The 21357-nt window shown below is 46.7% G+C and overlaps 1 long non-coding RNA gene across 1 annotated transcript; it reads left to right on the top strand.

Moving 5' to 3' along the window:
- The first annotated feature begins 12313 nt into the window (after positions 1-12313).
- LOC131382138 (uncharacterized) lies at positions 12314-21076 on the top strand. The gene is made up of 3 exons (XR_009211348.1): positions 12314-12382; positions 14251-14457; positions 21034-21076. It is a non-coding gene; the product is annotated as an uncharacterized LOC131382138 (long non-coding RNA).
- The last annotated feature ends 281 nt before the right edge of the window (positions 21077-21357 follow it).

The following is a 21357-nucleotide window of genomic DNA, read 5'->3' as shown; positions in this document are numbered from 1 at the left end:
AGAGAATAAGGAAGTGGCCAGGGGTGGTGGCTGGCGGGTGGATAAGCCCAGGTGTGATTTCCAGGGTTAGATGCTAACACCTGTGGAGGAGGGCTCACCATGAGACGAATGCTGCAAGGATGCTGGATGCACTTCATCCCTTTTTATCTCTGCAACTGCCCTGTGAGGAGGTAGCCATTGCTACCCCTGTTTTAGATGATGAAATTGAGGCTCAGAGAAGTTAAGTACCTTCCAAAATCGTCAGGCGGGTTTCTGAGCCATTGTTATCCAGCAAAAGATATTTTCGGGCGTCCCGGACATTGTGGATGACTGGATTGTTAGAGTGACCATCCGTCCCGGTTGGTCGTCAGCCTTGGGAAGCCTGGAGAGCTGGTCACCCCATTAGGTGCCCCTTCACGTCTTCCTCTTCCCACTGTGAACCTATTTCTTTGATCTTCACAGCAATGTGCTGTTATTTGAGTGGTACCCTTGGGAAATGTAGACAGATACTTGGGAGCAGAGGGCAGAACCTAAATCCAGTAGTTGTGAGGATTACAGGAGCAAAATTCTTTACACAGTGCTGGGAAGGCACGAATGCCCAGTACATGGTGGTTCATGTTATTAGCACAATATGGTATGGAGGGTGGAAGAAAAGAGAGGGAAACCGGGAGCAACTGCAGAATTAGGCATCAGGTGCCATGGAAGCAGAATGGCTCCATTTGTTGAGCTCCTGTTCAGGGTGGGCATTCTTTCCCTTTCCTGGCTGCATCCTCATGGCTGTGACTAGGTCTGGGAGGCAGGATGGAGGCCACAGGTTCCAGGTGAGGACAGCCAGGCACCTGCCCAAGCTAGGATAGGGTGGAGCAAGTATATGAATTCACCTTTCTCAGACTCCAAAGCACCGATTTTAATATTGAAACCCAACTGCCTTTTGGGAGAAAGGGGATGGGGAAAAGATACAGTCATGAGGGACTCTGAAAGAACACAAGGCAGGGAGGCAGGAAGAAGCAGAGGGAGAAGATGGAGTCTCTGTGGGAACTGGGGAGTGTGAAGGGGTTTCCAGCCAGAGTTTTAAAGAATGGCCTCCGTGCACTGAGCATTCCTCTGTGCTAGGCATATCTCTGTGGTTTCACACATATCAACACTTTCAAGCCTCCCCTAAAATCCTATGAGGTTTGTAGTATCATCATCATCACCACACCATCATCATCACCATCATCACTACCATCATCATCACCGTCACCATCATCACCACACCATCACCACCACCACCATCATCACAACTATCATCACTGCATCATCATCATCACCACCACCATCATTATCACCATCATCTCCATTTTACAAATGAGGAAAGTGAGGCACAGAGGGGTAAAGAAACTTGTCCAAGGTCACACAGCTACTAAGTGATGCAGCTAGATTGAAATTTGTCTTACGGTTAAGTAAGGATGAAAGGACCTTCTCCTCCTCCTCCCTCCTCTCCCGCATCATGTCCTCTTCCTCCTCCTCCTTTTAAAAATATAGTTTTTTCTTTAGCTGCAAGGCCAGGTTAGTGGCGTCTAGGCAAAGTCTTATGTTTTAGCCAGCTCCTTTCTTTTTTTTTCTTCTCTAATTAGAGCTGGGAAAAGGTGAAACTTTTAGCCCCTCTGCCATATTGCCTTTTTACTGACTTGAACTAATCAAGGATTAGGGCTGCTGGTGGTGGTGGAGAGGGGATTTGGTGACTGGCAAGTGGACAGAAAACTCCAGATGTGTTGGGGTGTGTGTGTGGGTGGGTAGGTTGGGGGGTGCTGAGACAGAAGTTGCTCTAGGAAAGTAAACACTTGGATCCTGGAGCTTGAAACTCACCCCATCCCACACCTTTTTTATTAATTCTCTAAACCTGTATGTAACTTTCATGGTTGATCTCCTTTCAGCCATGGGGAAAGTGCCAAGCCCTGAGATCACCTGTTGGCTTTGTCCCAACTTGCTGCTCAGGAAGTAGCCTTTGTGCATCCCTTGCTCCTATGTCTGACAGGAAACTGGGGCGGGAGTAGCAGATCAGGAGAGAACGTGTGCTGGGTGTGGGTTCCCCGGCTGTGGGCGGGCTCTATCTGCTCCAGCCCTCCTGACAAAGGGGAGCCCATGAGTCACCGGTTCTGGCCTGCCTCACCTGTCCAGCCCTCTCCCCTGCATTGCCTCTGCCACCACCACCTCCTCACCCCATGCATTGTTCATGTTTCCGTATCTATCCCCTTTAACTGAGTCACCACTGGGCTTGTCCTGGGACCAGCCCTGCTGTGAACCACACAATCATGAATGGCCCGCACATCAACAGGTTGAAATGGTTAAACAATGAAAGTCTAGCACCAGCCAAGCTGGATGGTTGAACTTGTAAAGAAACAGAATCAATTGCTGCATAGCAGGGAGTCTTGTTTCAGGTGGATTTCAAGCTGGAAGGTTCTCTTTCAGCCAACAAATTAGAGAACTAGATATATACCAGAGCTACAGATAGAAGCTTTTTCTCTAAAGAGAAAGCACGTCACAGACGAGCTGGAAGAAGAGCGTGAAATGCCTCAAACTACAGCGTTGTACTAGTGTACATGTGAACTATGGTTCATCATGGTTACAGTAACAACAATACAGAAATCAATCTTTATAGCCCACAGTAAGGTCTCAATAAACGGTTATTAGATACATGAATAAAAAGTCTGTTTTATGTTTGAAATCTGAGCAATTATAGACCAAGAAACCGAGAATTCTGTGTAACAAAAATATCAATGCTGCTGCAAAACTGTGATTACTCCAATCTAGATTGGCTTCAAAGGTGGAGCAGTTTGAGGAACAGAAATAGATCATGAAGCCAGGATGATGAATGAAAAGAACCCCCAGCAATGGAGATGCATCACTTAGCAGCAGTTGCCTAAAGGCAGGATTGCTGTGTATTATTGTACAGGTTGTATATGGCACAGCTCCTGAAGGTGCACTTCATAGAGACTACAATATGCATGACGACCCTGGAGTTTCTCAAAGTGATGGCTCTGCATAAGGTTTATCCCAATCGCTTAGTGAGGGATGTGTGAAAAGTTAACATCAGAGCAAGACAGTGCATATTATTCGCAGTTTTTCTTATATCTATCTATGCTTACCATAACTTTAGCAAATTGCATACATAATTCATTCACATGGATTCAGCCTTTTTATAAGATAATTATAGATTCACAGGAAATTGCAGAACAATGTACAAGGAAGTCCTGTGTATCCTTCATCTTCATTGTTTTCCCCAGGTAACATCTTATAGAAGTAGATACAATATTAAAACCCAGAAATTGACATTGGTATACTCTTACAGAGTTTCCTTGGATTTCACCGGCTTTGCATGCACTCATTTGTGTGTGTGTGTGGCGGGCGGCAGGGGGGTTCTGTGCAGCTTTATCACACTGAACTGGTGGTAAAATCTTGTAACCATCACCGTAATTAAGATACATAACTGTTCCATCATTGCAAAAATCTCCCACCTCCTTACTCCCTCCTCCATATCTAACCCCTGGTAACGACTAACCTGTTCTCCAGCTCTATAATTTGGCTATTTTGAGAATGCTAGATAGATGATAGGAATTCAATCTTTTTCTTTTATCAATCACTTTTTTTTTTTTTTGAGACAGAGTTTCACTCTTGTTGCCCAGGCTGGAGTGCAATGGCTTGATGTCGGCTCACCGTAACCTCTACCTCCCAGATTTAAGTGATTCTCCTGCCTCAGCCTCCCGAGTAGCTGGGATTATAGGCATGTTCCACCAAGCCCAGCTAATTTTGTATTTTTAGTAGAGACGGGGTTTCTCCATGTTGGTCAGGCTGGTCTCAAACTCCCAATCTCAGGTGATCCACTGGCCTTTTCTTCCCAAAGTGCTGGGATTACAGGTGTGAGCCACCATGCCTGGCCCTTTTCAATCACTTTTTAACTACTTATTTCACTACAAAGTTCGGACTTAAGGATTTCCATGAAAACATAAGAAGTAGATGTGTTTCAACTACAGAGACCCAACTGAGAACAAAGTGGACAATCTTGTGCCTAGAGAGGGCAGGCCAGGAGACAGGAGAATACTTTGATTTATTAAGCACTTAACTGGGTGCCAGGCACTGTTCTGAGGCTTCATGGAAGTTGCCTACAGAATGGCACCCTGAGAGGCTGCCGCCTCTTGGGACATTCTTCCCCCACCCCCACCAACACACTCTCTCTATATGTCCTGTGCAGATTCACATTGGGTCACTATCCCCTGAGAGTAGGAGTCTCTGGCTTCTCAGAGAGCTTGGTGTGAAGCACGGGGCCTCTGGCCACTGAGTTGTCCGGCTTTGGTTTTCCCTCCCCGTGGGTGCAGAGTAAACTCTGGCTGTTGAGGGCTTCTCCCCATTCCTTTGCTCTGCCCTTGGATTGCCCTTGTTGTCACTTCCCAGCTGCTAGGACCAAATGCCACCTGGGAGCGGGATACAGGCAGCCTTTACCTCCTGTAGCAACCATGGCTGCTGCAGCTTCTTGCCGCTCAAGATTTGGAGGGAAACACACTCGACCATTATCGGCAACCTCAGCATTTTCAGGAGTTAAAGATTAATGGAGAGAAACTCATTGTCCTAAATCCCCAGCGGGTTATGAGGTTTAGGAAATTCCCTTCTTGAGGTTATTAATTAAGCCATCGTGGCCTGGTGAGACTAGATCTCCAGTGACAAAATATAATTGGCCTATTATATGGGGACTTTGGGGTGAATTGTCACAAACTGACAGTGAGGGGCCTTAAATCCAGGAATGAATAATTCAGGCATTGATGAACTGTTATGTCTGCAGACCTTTGCACACAGAAGTGAATATGATGGGTCTGACAAGTTTGATGCAGTGTGGCTTGAAGTAAAAGCATCAACCATGGCTGGGTGCAGTGACTCACACCTGTTATCCCAGCACTTTGGGAGGCCAAGGTGGGCGGATCACAAGGTCAGGAGTTTGAGACCAGTCTGGCCAATAAGGTGAAATCCTATCTCTACTAAGAAAAAAAAAAAAAAAAAGGAAAACACCCAAAATATAGCTGGGAGTCATGGTGGGCATCTGTAGTCCCAGCTACTTGGAAGGCTGAGGCACAAGAATCGCTTGTACCCAGGAGGCAGAGGTTGCAGTGAGCTGACATTGCACCACTGCACTCCAGCTTGGGCAACAGAGCTAGACTAATCTCAAAAAAAAAAAAGAAAAAAAGCATCAATCACATTCTTTTTGCACTTTGATTTTGTGAAATCTCTACATCTATTTGTCCATGGTCCTATGGCCTGATGCAGAGAAGATACAATGTTGGTGTTTCAACTTGCTTGAACTCTAATGAATAAAGCTCAGCTGTTTTATAGGCAGAATCCTCCAGTATTATATCCCAATAGTATACCAACCATTTTTGAAGTTGGACCACTTATTGTTTCATTAGCATTGCGGCTAAGTACTTCATGTGTGGAACGTATGTACTTTATTAAGGTAAATAATGATTGTGTTGTGAGAATTTTGTTAGAAACTTGCAGGCTCCTTGAAAATTGCCTACAGTAGATAAGACATCTGCATTTAACTTTTCTTTCCAGGTTAAATCCTAAGGCCATAAAGGCAGAAATAAAAAAGAATGATATTTGAGTTCATTAAAGTGCACACAGGGAGAGAAACAAGTCATTGTGTCATTGTCACTGAGCTCATTAAAAACTGTGTGATTGAGGCTGGGTGCGGTGGCTCACGCTTGTAATCCCAGCACTTTGGGAGACCGAGGTGGGCAGGTCACGAGGTCGGGAGATTGAGACCATCCTGGCTAACACGGTGAAACCCCATCTCTACCAAAAAAAGAAAAAAAAATTAGCCAGGTGTGGTGGCGGGCGCCTGTAGTCCCAGCTACTCAGGAGACTGCGGCAGGAGAATGGTGTGAACCGGCAAGGCGGAGCTTGCAGTGAGCTGAGATCGCGCCACCACACTCCAGCCTGGGTGACAGAGTGAGACTCCGTCTCTAAAAAAAAAAAAAAAAAAAGTGAGACTCCGTCTCTAAAAAAAAAAAAAAAAAAAAAAAAAACTATGATTGAACTGAAATTCACCCAAAATGTAGGCATCTTGGTGAATTTAGAAATGTATCAATGAGTGACTCATTAGGTCTTTGTTCTTCATCCTTTTGTCTTGGAAACCCCCTTTCTTGAGCCACTTCTCATTACAGTTAAGGCAGCTTAAAGTTCTCATGAGTCCTTCAAGGGCAAAAATAGATTCCTCTTATAGTGGATTCCAAACTGAAGCGGATAACATTAAAGCAAGGCCCACAGTGCAGTGACCCTAAATAAAGTATTGGGAAGTCTTTTGTTTACAAATAAGAGCATGCAAGGCACTGGCAGTGCCTCCTTCTCTTTATAGGAAGTTCTTAGATTTATTGTACGGACTTGCCATCACCCTTTTCTCTTTGTCACAAGTATCCTTCCTATGAGAGCTATATTAAGGACCCACACTCTCTCACCTACAACCCCCAAAATCCAGAGAGCTATGAAAACCAACAGTGGTTTATATACTTGACACCATTGTGGCAGTATCATCTGACTGGAACTGGCTTGAAACAATGTGTAAGTTTTATTTATCTCACTTGCTGTGAATGTTCCTGTTTCATTGCAAAAATGTTAATGTGTGAATATGAGACAGTGCCCCAAGCCCCATGCGTGGAATTACACATTATATGGTATATGTACCACATTATCTTTGGAACAATCTGAAAAATTCTGAAATCTGTAGTACACCTGCCTCCAGGGTTTTGGATAAGGGATTGTGGACCTGAAGCATACCTTTTTTTATGTATATACTACATAAACATCAGACGCCCTTTTTGATAGGGAATGGGATCCAACCAGATGACAACTTGAGAGGCGTGCTTAGCCCTCTATTCCTAAGTCTAAGGTGACGTGATCCTACCAGAAACCCCAGAGTCTGAAACTTCCTCTGCCTGCCCCATGTCCAAGCACCTGTAGTGCACCCTTTTATGCTAGCCAGGTTGAGAGGCAACCACAGCACTGTGGGCCCCATGTTTCCAAGGATCCCTTCCTGAATATTCCACACGGGAGAGGGAGAGTTGGTGGACAGGGCTTGGTTCACTGCTGCCAAGTCTTCCAGTGGGATGTGTAAGGCCTTCTGGTAAATTCACTGAGTCATTTTCTCATTAATTTCTCAATCTAGTCATTCACTCCATTAACACTTATGGTGTGCTTTTGTTACCTAGGAATGTTTCATTGAGATCCTGGTATAAAGTGTGTGTGCATACATGTGTGTGTGAGTGAGAAACTTGTATGCAATCAGTATTTTCCCAGACCATATTTCAAATAATCCAATAGATGTTAACCAGTTTTAAAGGAATAATATTTCTGTGATCAAATAAGTCTAGAAAATGGTGAATTAGGCCAGGAGCAGTTGCTCATGCCTTTTAATCCCAGCACTTTGAGAGGCTGGGGAAGGAATATTTCCTGAGCCCAGGAGTCTAAGACCAGCCTGGAAAACTTAATAGTAGCAAGACAATGTCTCTACAGAAAAATTGAAATAATTAACTGGGTGTAGTGATGCATGCCTGTAGTCCTAGCTACTCGGTAGGCTGAGGCAAGAGGATTGAGCTCAGGAATTAGAGGCTGCAGTGAGGTAGAGTGACGCCACTACACTCTAACCTGGGTGACAAGACGAGACCCTATCTCTAAAAGAAAATGATGAATTAAACAATTCAACCGGTTTCTTCACTGCAGCACTTTTCTGAGTCCTTAATAATGCATGGCAGACATCCAAAGGTAGTGTTGGCATTGATCAAGGAATGCTGGCCCCTGGGCCTCTGTGTCCCTCCCAGCTCAGATTTTTCTGTTCCACAGAGGCTGTAAGAGCTAAGCAGTGAATTGTGTGGAAGGTGGCAGAGCTGACCGACTCTACACAGCAATGGGAAACATTTCTATCCTGCTCCGTCTCTGCATTTGCAGGGGCTGCTGATGATTGTTGCCTCCTCTAACTAGTCCGAAAAAATACAAAAATTCAGGTGGCCACTTGGGGCTGCGTCAGCAAAGAGAATGTTCTTCTGGGGTCATCTAACCTTGAAAATAATAGCCCCTTGAGAGCAATTTCCAGATGAATTTCTTTGAATTTCTTTTGTTCCCTAGACAGCTTGCCTTCTACAACATTGCACTATGAACAGCAAAGAACATGACTGCCCTCCGACCTGTTGGCATGTCGAGAGGCAAGATTTCTCATGATCCAGACTCTATGGAGGATGGGAGGAATCCCATTTTCATGCCTAGTTTTACAGCTGAGCTAAGGTCTCTCCTGGGAAAAACCAACAAACATGGTCTATTTTGCTATTTTAAAACAGTTTTCCAAAGTTAGAGTGCTGGTTTTATCTGTGGGGGTTCAACAAAACTTTATGACTCTTACACTGGACAACATTTTGCTGGAGATAAGATATAGTTTTGAGGTAGGATGATGGTAGGTAGGACCCTTTAGTATTTGTTTTGTTAAATAATGACTTGAGTTCAATTTGTGAGTTGAACTTAGGTCCTTTCTTCTTTTTTTTTTTAAACCATGTTTGTGGTTGCAGTTGTTGTTATTTTCATGATCACTTCTGCCACTGACTTCCTCTCTGACAGGAGTTATATAAATTTATTTCTATTTTACTTTGTTGTACCTTGGTCTCTCCAGAGGAAAATGGGAACTTGTGAGTATTTATGAAGAAAATGCCTGTCAAATTGGGAATACTCTTGGAGTGGAAAATGGAGGCATTATGAAATAACTTTATTTTCCTCTGTGATCAGCGTGTAGTGAACGCTCAATGAGATATGACTAGAATTTAAGAATGAAGACTCCACTACAGCGAGGGTCTCTCCTATCTTCTCATCTATCGTCTCTCTGGCACTGTGACAGGAACTGACAGTGAAGGTGCTCAGTATTTGTTGAATGCATAAATGACCAATGGAAAGAAGGAAGAAAAAAGAAGGAAGGAAGGACCAGAGAGAGAAATAAGACCCTCTGCTGAGCCAGCAGGTAACTGAATGTCACTTTTCTTCTTTTCTTGTCATGGAAGCCAGGAGATGTGTAGAACATTTTTCTTCTCAATTCTCTCCAAATACATATATATTTCTTAATATTACAAATTTTCTTAGATGTTTCTTTCCTCCTCTCTTCTGTAGGTGAGTGAATCATCTCACTAACCAGGGCTTTTCGAGCTGGTGAGTACGACAAGCAATGTTTCACTACCTTCTAAAAGCATGCACATTTCTTTTTAAAATTCTTTATGTCTTAGTAAATCAGTGTCCTTTAGTAAGAGGGTAAGCCCACATTTGGCCTGTGTGCTAGCTAGTGAGGTCTGCATGCTACTAATATTTAAATTGTTTCATCCTTTCAAAATAGTCTACGCAAACCTAAGCGACCCTAAGGCTAAGGCATTTTCCTTCTCTCATTTTAGAGGAGTTCCTTTTGCTCCTGAACCTTCTCCTCCCACCTCCCCACTGTTCCTTTCCCAAAGGGGAGGTGGTATGTAGGGCCAAGCGAGTGTACTCCGAAGAAAGAACACTCGGGTCCAGGCGCGGAGGCTCACGCCTGTAATCCCAGCACTTTGGGAGGCCGAGGTGGGCGGATCATGAGGTCAAATCAAGACCATCCTGGCCAACATGGTGAAACCCCCTCTCTACTAAAAATACAGAACAAATTAGCTGGGCGTGGTGGCGCATGCCTGTAGTCCCAGCTACTCGGGAGGCTGAGGCAGGAGAGTCTCTTGAACCCAGGAGGTGGAGGCTGCAGTGAGCCGAGATTGCGCCACTGCACTCCAGCTTGGGCAACAGAGTGAGACTCTGTCTCAAAAAACAAACAAAAAACAAAAAAACACTCTCCTGGAGCCAGGAGACTGGGGTCTGAGTCCCAAAATTAGCAACTGGTGCATCATGTGGTCTTGGGCAAATCTCTTCACTTTTGTTGTTTTAAATGCCCCCCGTGTGAGTGGAATGCAATGAGATCAGTGTGGAATGCTTTGCATTTTCCCTGATAGAATGTTGCCTGAAGCTCAGGGCAGGGGCCATGGGACTGGGTCTAGAGTGTGGCCACAAAGCCCCTTTCTCCAAGAGTTCCAAACCAGTTGGGTCTGCAGATGCTTCAATGAATGGCCTGAGCTGACCAGGCCCCACAGTTTTTGTTACAACTCCTACTCTAATTAAAAAAAAAAAAAAAAAAAAAGGTTGGGGGGGGGCCTTTCAGTTGATGCATTAAAAATAATTTTAGGCCGGGTGCGGTGGCTCACGCCTGTAATCCTAGCACTTTGGGAGGCCAAGGCGGGCAGATCACAAGGTCAGGAGATCGAGACCATCCTGGCTAACATGAGGAAACCCCATCTCTACTAAAAATACAAAAAATTAACTGGGCGTGGTGGCGGGCGCCTGTGGTCCCAGCTACTCAGGAGGCTGAGGCAGGAGAATGGCGGAGCTTGCAGTGAGCCGAGATCGCGCCACTGCACTCCAGCCTGGGTGACAGAGCGAGACTGTCTCAAAAAATAAATAAAATAAAAAATAATAATTTTAAAAAATTTCAAATCCACTGGACTGTGAGTCAGGAGTCTGGGTTCTGGACTTGACTGAACTAACTGAGGTTTGCACAAATTCTGTGAATTTTACTTTCTGCATCTGTCACATTGAGGAGGTGGACTACACATTTATCTTCAACATCAAGTTCTTTCACGTTTGCTGAGCACTGTTTTTAATGCTTACTGTATAATGATTGTATGCAGTAGGTACAATTGCAACTCCCATTTTATGGAATAAGAAACAGGCTCAGAGAGGCTCAACCCTCATTTACACCTGGATTGAAGCTGGTCGGCCTGGCGTCAAAGCCCATATGTGTAATTGCCCTTCAATGTTTCCCTTCATTTATTGATTTCTTAGAGCGGATGAACTCACAGGACTGGGATCCACAGCTCCCTCAGAGCTCTGCCTTTAAGATGCAAAAACAGCACAGTGGTTCAGGTCTATAGTCCCAGCTACCTGGGAGGCTGAGGCAGGAAGATTGCTTGACCAAGAGTTTGAGACCAGCCTGGGAAATGTATTGAGACTCTACTTCTAAGAATAATTTTTTTTAAATAAGAGAAAGGAAAAAAAGAAAAAAGATGCAAAAATAATTAAAACCTTTCTCAAGTAATTTTGAGCCTTGTTTTCTGGATTTACTTGATTAAACCAGTGCCGGAAGCCTCATTATGGGATAGATATTCTTGCTTGTCATCTGGTCTAGCTAACGAGTTTATGTCAGTTAGCTAGACAAGTCCTCAAACACATATTGACACAGAAAAGCACCACTCTGCCTTTTGTATGTTGTGTTTTTTCTTTGACTTCTGAGATGAATAAATAGAAATGAACGTGTTAGAGAAACACTGGCAAAGACTTAGCATTGATTTTATAAACCACCAACTCACAAACAGTTCAGCTGTGGTCCTGGCTGCTGCTGATAAAGAGACAATCAGTTGGACAAATAAAATGTGGACATTTGAAAAAACAAACATGCCAGACAACCATTTAGCGATGAACTATTGTGAAGGGAAAAGCCGTTTCCTTTGAAGCCGAGTGCCCAATTTTGCTTTCCGGGGTGCACGTGAGGCTTCTGGTAATGACAGCTTTGCCTGTGCGTCTGAGGGTGGATTTCTGGCTCAAAAGGAGAAATGACGAAAGTGATGAGGGCGTGCCTTGGACAACAACTGAACTATTGTCCTGGCCACCCCCTACCTCCTTCCTTCGTTACTGGATCCCTGGGCTTACCCAGTCACTGTGATAAGGCAGCAAGCACAGAGGTTTTCCCTGGAGGCTGGAAGTACTGCCTCTTCCCCCTCCTCCTCCTCTGCTTTCACAGTTGCAGCAACTGCTCCCACTGAGACCCCATCCCATCCTGTGCCACCTGGGATTCTCCTATTTCAAAAGAAACCCTTGCTGGAACAAAGCCTTGAGAGGAAATGAGTCCAGAGAGAACGAGTCATTTCCAGGGAGGAGCCTTCTAAGAACAGACGTCAGACTATGACCTCACCTGTCCCTCTACCTGCGAAGGACCCATTGACATCAATTGCATCCTAGACCTTGGCCCGGCTTCCAAATCACCAGGAGCCTCTTCCTTGTTTTCCTGATAGCTCCAGATAACTTTTGTAGGGAGTACTTTTGCTTTCTGTTTTCAAACCGTCATTTCCTTATACTCTACTTTTCTTTAGCAGGGAAAGACCCCAGATCACAATGATGTGATTTATATTGATCTCTAGTTAGTCATCAGGAACATCTGAGTGGAGAATGGAAAACAGAGGGATGCTTGAGTTTACAATGCCCGAGTGTCCCTCGTGAAGGGAGTGCTGCCTCTGGATCCAGGATCAGCAGCCGTGGAAACATCTCCCTTTTGCAGAGGGTGAGTGCTGTGAAGTGAGACCCCAAATGTCATTCAGAGGATTTCTTTTCATTTGCTCCCTTTGGGCTGTGATTGTGTCAGGCTTCCAGCATTTTCTGCACCCAGGATCAAGTCAAGTTGGAGGAGCTTATTCGGACTTAGTCTATGTGAACACTTTGGCTTTCCCAGATACTAATCAGGTCATAGCCTGCAGAGCAGAAACTGACAGCGTGTCAGAGACCTGCATGACATTCCTGGCTTCCACTCTGGCCTCTCAGTTTCCTCATCTGTTCAGTGAGTTCATCATCCTTCTCATAAAATAAAGATGAAGACCAACACCAGCTAACATTGAGCATTTACTAGGTGCCAGGTGTTCTACTAAGTGTTTCCAATTCATATTCTCATTGAAATTCCACAACTACCCGATGAAGAAGGCATAATCTCTGTCCCCATTTTATCGATGAAGAAAGTGAAGTCTAGACATAACTTACCTGCCCAATGTCACACAGCTAGGAGTTTGCCAAATTAAGATCCAAATCATGATTTTTTTTTTAAATTCTTTGCAATAATCTCACTATACTATCTCTTGGAATCAGTAAAGCTCTATCTATCTAAAATTTTTGGAGGAAGATGTACTTTCCACTTCCCAGAAGCCTTGAGATCCCCTGCCCACCCCCCCACCCCACACACACACCTGCCCCCAACCCTGGCACTTCTGGTGCTGGTGGGAGAGAGAGGTGGTAGGCAAGAACCCTGTGCTAGGAGCAGGCAGCCTGGCCCCAGGTCCCCTCCTTATCAGGAATCTCTGCACATCTCAGCCTGGAAAGAGATAACCTGGTTGGTGATCTGCCCTTAAGACCCTGAGATCAACCAAGAGAGGTGCACCTGCCCAACCAGGACTCTGCCCTTCCTTCCTTATGAGGCCCCTCCCATCCTCCAGTCCTTCTACCTGCCACTTCTGCCACAGGGCTCTCCCTGCTCTCTGACCACCTTAAACCTCTCCTGACCTCACCTAGGACCACGTGTGGATGGTCTATTTTCTAGTCCCTACCATCAGCACGGGGAGACTCAGGGTCCTCTTATGGTGCTTCCTTGTCAACGTATGCTGTGTGTGTTTGTGTGAGATGTAATATATGCACCACAAAATTGGTCAATTTAAAGTCCGGGCTGGGTGCAGTGGCTCACGCCTGTAATCCCAGCACTTTGGGAGGCCAAGGTGGGCGGATCACTTGAGGTCAGGGGTTCAAGACCAGCCTAGCCAACATGGTGAAACCCTGTGTCTAATAAAAATAAAAAACTTAGCCAGGCATGGTGGTGCTCACCTGTAATTCTAGCTACTCAGGAGGCTGAGGCAGGAGAATAACTTGAACTTGGGAAACGGAAGTTGCAGTGAGCCCAGATGGCACCACTGCACTCCAGCCTGGGCAACAGAGTGAGACTCTGTCTCAATAAATATTTAAATAAATAAAGTCTACAAGCCAATGATTTCTAATGCATTCACAGATATGTGCAACCATCACCACAGTCAGCTACAGAACATCAGAAGCCCTTTTAGCTACCCCTCTCCTACCGCCTCCCCCCTCCCCCCGCCAGCCATAAGCAACCACTAATCTACTTTGTCTCTGAGTGTGTGTTTTAATTTACCAAGAAGATGAAGGAGAAGTTAAATGAAAACCTCTTCCCTTGCAGTGAAAATTATGATCTTTTTTTTTTTTTGAGACGGAGTCTCGCTCTGTCGCCCAGGCTACAGTGCAGTGGCGCAGTCTCGGCTCACTGCAAGCTCTGCCTCCTGGGTTCACGCCATTCTCCTGCCTCAGCCGCTCCAAGTAGCTGGGACTACAGGCGTCCGCCACCACGCCCGGCTAATTTTTTTTTTTTTGTATTTTTAGTAGAGACGGGGTTTCATCGTGGTCTCCATCTCCTGACCTCGTGATCTGCCCGCCTCGGCCTCCCAAAGTGCTGGGATTACAAGCGTGAGCCACCGCGCCCGGCCAATTATGATCATTTCTATGTGCTCATGAACTTCCAAAAGCATAAAAATCTTAAAGAGCTGACACAACGAGATGGGGCAGGCGCCCATTTGTGAACACTGTCAGGTAAGTGGTCACTGTTCACCAGAGAAAACTAAAGCTCCTACTTTCTTCCCCCCTCATTGTGCCTGGAGGACTCCAAGAGACACCTCTTTCCCCAAACTACCCACCCCATTAATAAAGTAAAGGACTGTTGAAACAGCTAATTATAATACAGACACAGGGACATTCAGACAGAGGTGGAGGAGGTCCAAACCATGCAATCGCAATTTGTGCTTTTTAAATTGTGCAATCACAAAGCTGGAAGGACTTTAGAGTTCACTCGGCTCCTGTTTAGTACCCATTTTGCAGATCTGCGATCTAAGGCTCCAGAGAGGTTAAGACAGGACCAGCAACCAGGTGTCCATGAATCCCAGGCTATTCTACTCCACTTCCCATCATTCAGCAGACAGAACAAAACACATTTAGTTAAAGTAAAGCAGGTCAAACGGGGCTGGAAGAGTTTCAAGGGAATCTGTAAAAGAGGCAACCTGCACATGAGAGAAAGACACTGGACTCCAGTGATTAGAAAATACCTTGCTAGGTATGGTGGAGCTTACCTGTAGTCTCAGCTACTTGGGAAGCTGAGGCAGGAGGATGGTTTGAGCCCAGGAGTCCAAGGTTGCAGTGAGCCATGATCGTGCCACTGCACTCCGGCTTGGGTGTCAGAGTAAGACCCTGTCTCTTAGAAAAGAAAAACAAACACACGCACAACAGAAAGAAAGAAAGTTTCAGAATCCCTCCCCAGGAAGCACTTATCAGTTAGTTGCAAAGAAAAAGTGACCGTGGACTTTATGGTGGACTTTGTCTAGCTGGTCACCTGGCCAGGTGGGACACGGAGGCCTATTTGTGCCCCAGTGGTGGCAGTTGTCAGCGCTTTGACTGTCGCTATCTATTTTATAACATTAAAAGGAGAAAATAGCTTGGGTTCAGCCCTCATGCGAAATGAAGCAGAGTGTTTGTTGAGTGACTATTGCACCCTCAGCACAATCCTTGTGGAAAGAGCAGGATGACAAAGAAAATGTGGTGCGATGCCTGATCTGTGCAGTTTACAGTGAAGCTGGGTAAAGACACAGCACACCGGAATGATTAATTACATAATTAAGTTTTAGGAATTCCATTACTAGCTTGAAATATTAAAATCACATGTCCAAAAGGGAGCTAAGTGGCTTGAAGTTGCATAGGAGATGGGCTGGACTTGGAGTAACTTTGAAGGGCTGCCAAGATAAAGGGTGGCAGGAGGGACTGACAACGGGAAGGTTGCACCCAGGGGCTGGGCAGAAGAAGAACCCCCTGCGAGGTCTGGGAAAGGGCATATATTAGCTCTAAATAAAACTGCAGCGCCTGAAGAGTTCACAAAGATTACAAACTCAAAAGATCCATGAGTCTTCTTTGCCTAAGCGAAGAGCTCCTAGCTTCCAGTGAGAATTCCATGTCCTTTTTGAAGTGTTTAATTCTTCTGGGTTTGGGCAGGAAACATAGCCTTGACCTTGCCATGTTTCCACAAATAAGGGGGAGCCTTGTGTTGGGGCTATTCTGCCTCCCAGAGAGGCAAATTCTCTCTTTCCATTCTGAGATACATCCAAAGTCACTGTAAAGGGAATCAGCCCACCCTTCCCTCAAGAACTGTGGCTTCCAGAGAGGCTCAGGGATTTTAAGGAGGAATGGATTTATTTCTCCCCAGTTTGTTCAATGTAGTGTTTCCCAGCTCTCTGCACCCAGGGGCAGAAGGCCTAGAAGCTGATGGAATTCAGTGGAGGGGTTTCTTCCTAGAGCTGGAGGGAGAACAAGTAGGCAAATCACCTTTGTTGGGACACTTGTCTCTTCCTACGTATGAAACGACAAATGACTTACATGTTGGAGAAAAGCTTTCCTTTAAAAACAAAAACCAATTTTTCTTAGCAAGAATGTCTATCTGTGTCAGGGATGTGGAAAAGTTCCATTTGATAACAGAAACCTGGAAGCTGCTCTTTTGAGTACAGGCCTGTGAGTTCTGAAACAAAAGCACATCCCTTGGCTTTCATCTTGAAGGCTTTTCAGAATCCTTGCTGTGAATGTTTCAACTAACACAGGCACGCCCTTCCTGAGGATCTCAGGGCTGTCGGGATTTGAGAAGATCTTTGATATTTTAATAAAACTGGCTTAGATTTGTCCCCTTTAAAAACAAATGAAAATGAGCTACAATCCCAGAACGGTACCTATGTAGTGCATGTATAGTCATGGCAGGAGGGGCTAGGTTATGGTGCATAAACAAACATCACCCGCCCCCGTTTACTTCTCTTTCTCATTTTATGTCCATTATGCTTTGGGCAATGCTGTTCTTCACATCAGCCTCATTTCAGGAACCAGTGGCCGAGCAGGCACCATCCTTAGTTCTGCTGGTCCCCAGGATAGAGGAAGATATGCTGGGTGAGTCATCGCTGCTTTCTGGAGCTTCTGCCTAGACATAACACTCCTGTGTGCATTGCCTTGGCCACTTCTAACTTCAGGACAGCAGAAAAGGCAATTCCACTGTGTGCCTGGGAGGAGAACTGAAAATCTGGTGACTTCCAAACTGCTTGGCCTGTGAAGGGTCAGGGTGAAATGGTGGTGCAGTCTGGTCTAATAGCCTAGGAGACCAGGGATTTTCTCTCATTAGCACTTGCCCTTAGGGAAATCATATAACCTCAAAGAGATTTCATTTCCTTACTCTTTAAGTAGGGAGTTGGTAGGAAGGGGTGGTAAATGGAAAGGAATAATTACGTCTGTCCAACCTGCCTTGTAGGAGTGTTGCCTGGATCAAAATAAGGCAATGCCAGTGAAAGTGAAATGGGAGTGAAAGGAGATAAAGTGTTTTAATGATGGGCTGGTGCTGTCCAGGGAATTGCAATCCAGAGGTGATTTGGATGTGCAACTGCAACTTTTTTCTTTTTTTTTCGAGACACAGTCTCACTCTGTTGCCCAGGCTGGAGTGCAGTGGTGCAATCTCGGCTCACTGCAAACCTCCACCTCCTGGGTTCAAGTTATTCTTCTGCCCTGGTCTCCTGAGTAGCTGGGATTACGGGTGCATGCCACGACACCAGGCTAATTTTTGTATTTTTGGTAGAGATGGGGTTTCTCCATGTTGGCCAGGCTGTTCTTTAACTACTGACCTCAGGTGATCTGCCTGCCTCAGCCTCCCAAAGTGCTGGGATTACAGGCGTGTGCCACCAAGCCCAGCTCGTGCAGCTGCATTTATTAGGAAAAGGTTGCAGGTAACAGAAAGTCCTGAATAGCTGTAGCTTAAATATGAGAGAGACATTTGTCTCCCAGGTAAAAGGCCAAGAAGCCCCCAGTCCAGGAGGGGCTTGGCAACGCCACTATTCTTAGGACCCCAGCTCCTTCCGCATCTCTTTGCCATCCTCCATGTGTCTCCCTGTCTTAGTTTGGGTTCTCTAAAAACCAGAGCTTGAGGTCAAAGCTAATGCACCAATACTTTCTTGAGGAATGCAACTCCAGGAAGCAAGAGTAAGGGGGAAAGAGGTGAGGCCGAGAAGGAAGGAGTGGAATACAAAGGGGTGCTTTATGAGGCTGGCCCCAGCTTTCAACAAATGCAGCCAATTGTTTAGTTTCACAGAGTGTCTCTAGAAAGGCCCACTGGGGCTTGGAATAAGAAATATGAGAAGAAGGGAGAAAAATTTGTCTGCCTGGTCATGTCCCCCAGTAGTCAAAGTTGGCTTCACGGGGCAGCGGGACTCCACACTTCCAGGTGGCACCAGCTGGCATCTCTTAGCAGGGAAAAGCAGCTCCTGAAACAGCAGCAGAAGCATCTGCACTGTGAACACAAGACCCGGGGCCAGCCAGTGAGCGGGCACGAGTCAGGGGGACTCTTCACCTGCCCATCTCAGTCTACAGCCCAACAGGCCTGGTCTGGAAAGGCCGTGTGTCTACCTGAATGAGTAGATCCCCGGGTTTCTTGCTCTTCACAGTAACGGGGAAGCCCTGAGGCAGGAGGTAGGAGGCATGTGATGCGAGGCATGAAGCAATGTGCTGTTGGGTTGTGCCTACAAGCAACACGGGAAGTCAGGAACATCCGCCACCATGGGCCCAGCCTGGCCAGGCAGGTGAAATGTCATGGCACAGTAATCTCTGCCACAAGATGGCTTGAAACTCAATGAACCTCATTTAAAAAAAATTAAAACTCTTTCATGGTCTACAAGAAGGTGGTGATGTCAGGTGATCTTTTCAGAAGTTTAATGGTGGTACTGAGCAGAGGAACCACACTTGAGCAGATCCTGGGAAGTAGATACACTGGTTCAGACATATACTTTGTATGCCAAAGTGGCTGCATGAGCTCCAGCCATCATGTCCACATTCCTGCTAACAAGGATGGTGGAAAGGAAAGACTGAGGCACCTTGCCTTTATCTGTGGTCACTTCTAAAAAGTTGGACACTATGCTGGGCATGGTGGCACTGGCCTGTTGTCTCTGCTTTTGGGGAGGCTGAGGTGGAAGGATTGCTTGAGTCAGGAGTTTGAGATCCCATCTCTAAAATAGAAAAAAGTTGCACACGACATACCTGCTGACTTTTCATTGGCCGAGACTTAGTCCTAACGCCACACCTAGAAGTAAAGCAAAGGCAATATTCTGAGTGATGTCATGCACAGCTGAAAATTGGCAGAATGGTAAAATAGGATATTGAGACCAATTGGCAGCTTATGCCACAGCTGCCAGCGTTGGGAGCGCCTGAGGGGGCACTGCAGAGTGTGCCCAATGTATGCTCCCATTTCAAGTGGGCATGAGCAGGATGGGAGGGGGAGGAAGGAGAGTGGAGATAAGGGAATAGTGATGTGGAAGAGGTTCAGGGGAAGACAGATGCAAAAGAAGAAGGGAGAGGGAGGAGACAGGCAGTGAGAAACGAGGGTGAGGCAGAAAGAGGGACAAGAGGATTGCCCCACCTGCAGATGGGACTCGTTTTGTTTCTGTGGAAACCATGGAGTCTTTAATGGGCAACAGATGAGGATGAGGAGGAGGGTGGGTTCTTGCCAGCAGCAGCACCTCTGTCCACCCAGGGCTGATGTCATGCTAGCCTTGGCCTGTACTCTATCCTCCTCCTGCCCCTTGCCCTAAAACCCAGCCAGACAGACACTGCCTCACTGTTTTCTACTTCCTGCCTCCTTCCCTTCCCACAGTCTTGGAGCAGGAAGTCGGACATATTCCTTCTAGGGTCCTGTGGGCTAGATTCACCCCATCAGCTTGGCATCAGCCTCAGGCTCTCCTGTGGCCCTCTTGCACCTGTACTCTGAAATGGCCTTTCTTGTTTCCAAAAAGCTTCTGGGGAGATGGAAATAAGGTCCAATCTGCAGGACATTATGGCCACTTCTGAGGCACTAAGACTGCAGAAGGATCATAGACAGCATTTGGTCAGGACAGACATCACGATGGAACAGAACCGTGAAGAGAGGCGCCCTCCTTGCCCAGTGGTGTCCTGAACTGAAACTAGCTGGGTGCTTCCCCAAACCTGCATTAACTGAAACCAGCCAGGTTCCTCCCTGCCCGGCCTCATTACTCATCCTGCCACGTCTTTCTTCCTCCCTGAAGGAGGAGCCTGGCCCCAGGTGTGTCTCAGCACCGCAAGACGCTTGGTTCTCGCCCGGCCTTGAAGGCTCACTCATGACAGAAGCATCCATGTACCCCTGGGACACGTCACGGGGTGTGTCCAGCACCAGGAAAGGATCTGCCCTTTTTATGTTTCCCTCCCCTGAGGCAGGGCAGGAGTCGGGCAGGGACTTGCTGGACTGTGAGGAGAAGCAGTGTGTCCTCACCTTTTCACCTTCCTCTGGCCACAGCTTTAGATGCTGAATGATAACAAGGCTGCCTGCCAATCTCATAAGAGGGCACCTTGGGCAAGGCAAGGAGTCTTGGGTTCAAATCCCGGCTCCCCCAGCTGCTGTGCAGCCGTGGTATATGACAGCCTCTCTGGGCCTCAGTGTTTGTATCTGCAAGATGAGGCTCTGCCATAGACCTGATTGGGTTCTGGTGAGGATTACACAATCCCTGCTTGAAAGGCACCTGGTTTGTTCTGAGTAAACCCCGTGACTCCCTTTAATTCCTGGTGGGTGGCTTGCTTGTGCCGTCATGAGGTTCAGCACTTGGCATGTACCCCGTCACCTGTTCATCATTAGCAATGACGGACGCGATGCTCCCTCTGTGACAAAGCCTCCTCCAACAGAGCAGGACTGCAGGGCTTCTCCAGGGCTCGCGGGGACAAGGGCAGTGCGCACAGTTGCTTTTTGTTTGCTGAAGCCACACTAGCACGTGAAAGGGCTGGGTCAGAGAACCCAGCTTGGCCCATGCTGTCTTGGCTGGTGGCCGTCCTCACCTTTCTCACCCTTCAGATCCCGTAGGGAGCCCCTGCGGTGGTGCCATGGACGGGAAGCAGCCCACCGTGCTTGTGGCTCACCTCGAGGTCCAGGTGTCACTGCATGGCCTCAAAAGGGCTGTCTCCGAGCAGGTGCTCCCTCACCTCCCCTCTCCCAATTTCTACAGCATCCTCTTCCCTGGCTCCTCGCCACTCCCTCCACTCTTTTTTCTTTAAACTTTTATTAAAGAATAACATCCCTCAATTTTTTTTCCTCCAACAAAGAACAAGCCCATGACCAAGAACAAAGAGGACATCTTGACCTCGTAAGTAATGACGACCGCTCTGTCCCCAGCTCATGGGGACCCTGAGGACTCCAGGTCGCCTCCCTATGTTGGCCCCTGATTCAAGCAGATGGCAGGGGGGTGTGTCCCAAGGAGCTGGGTGCTGATGTCAGGAGCCCAGCACCCTTGTGGAAGCTAAGAACAACACTGAGGGGGCAAGAAGAGACTGTGATGAGCTGAGTGATGGTGTTGTCCCCCAGCACACACAAGGGCTGGTGCGGCAACTGGCGACCTGAGAGGCAGGGCTGGTCCCAGCAGGGAGGTG

The sequence above is a fragment of the Hylobates moloch genome, unplaced genomic scaffold, assembly GCF_009828535.3.
Source record: "Hylobates moloch isolate HMO894 unplaced genomic scaffold, HMol_V3 SCAFFOLD_20, whole genome shotgun sequence".
Classification (NCBI taxonomy): domain Eukaryota; kingdom Metazoa; phylum Chordata; class Mammalia; order Primates; family Hylobatidae; genus Hylobates; species Hylobates moloch.
Note: the sequence above shows the minus strand (reverse complement) of the source record. Positions and strands in the feature narration are given on the sequence as shown.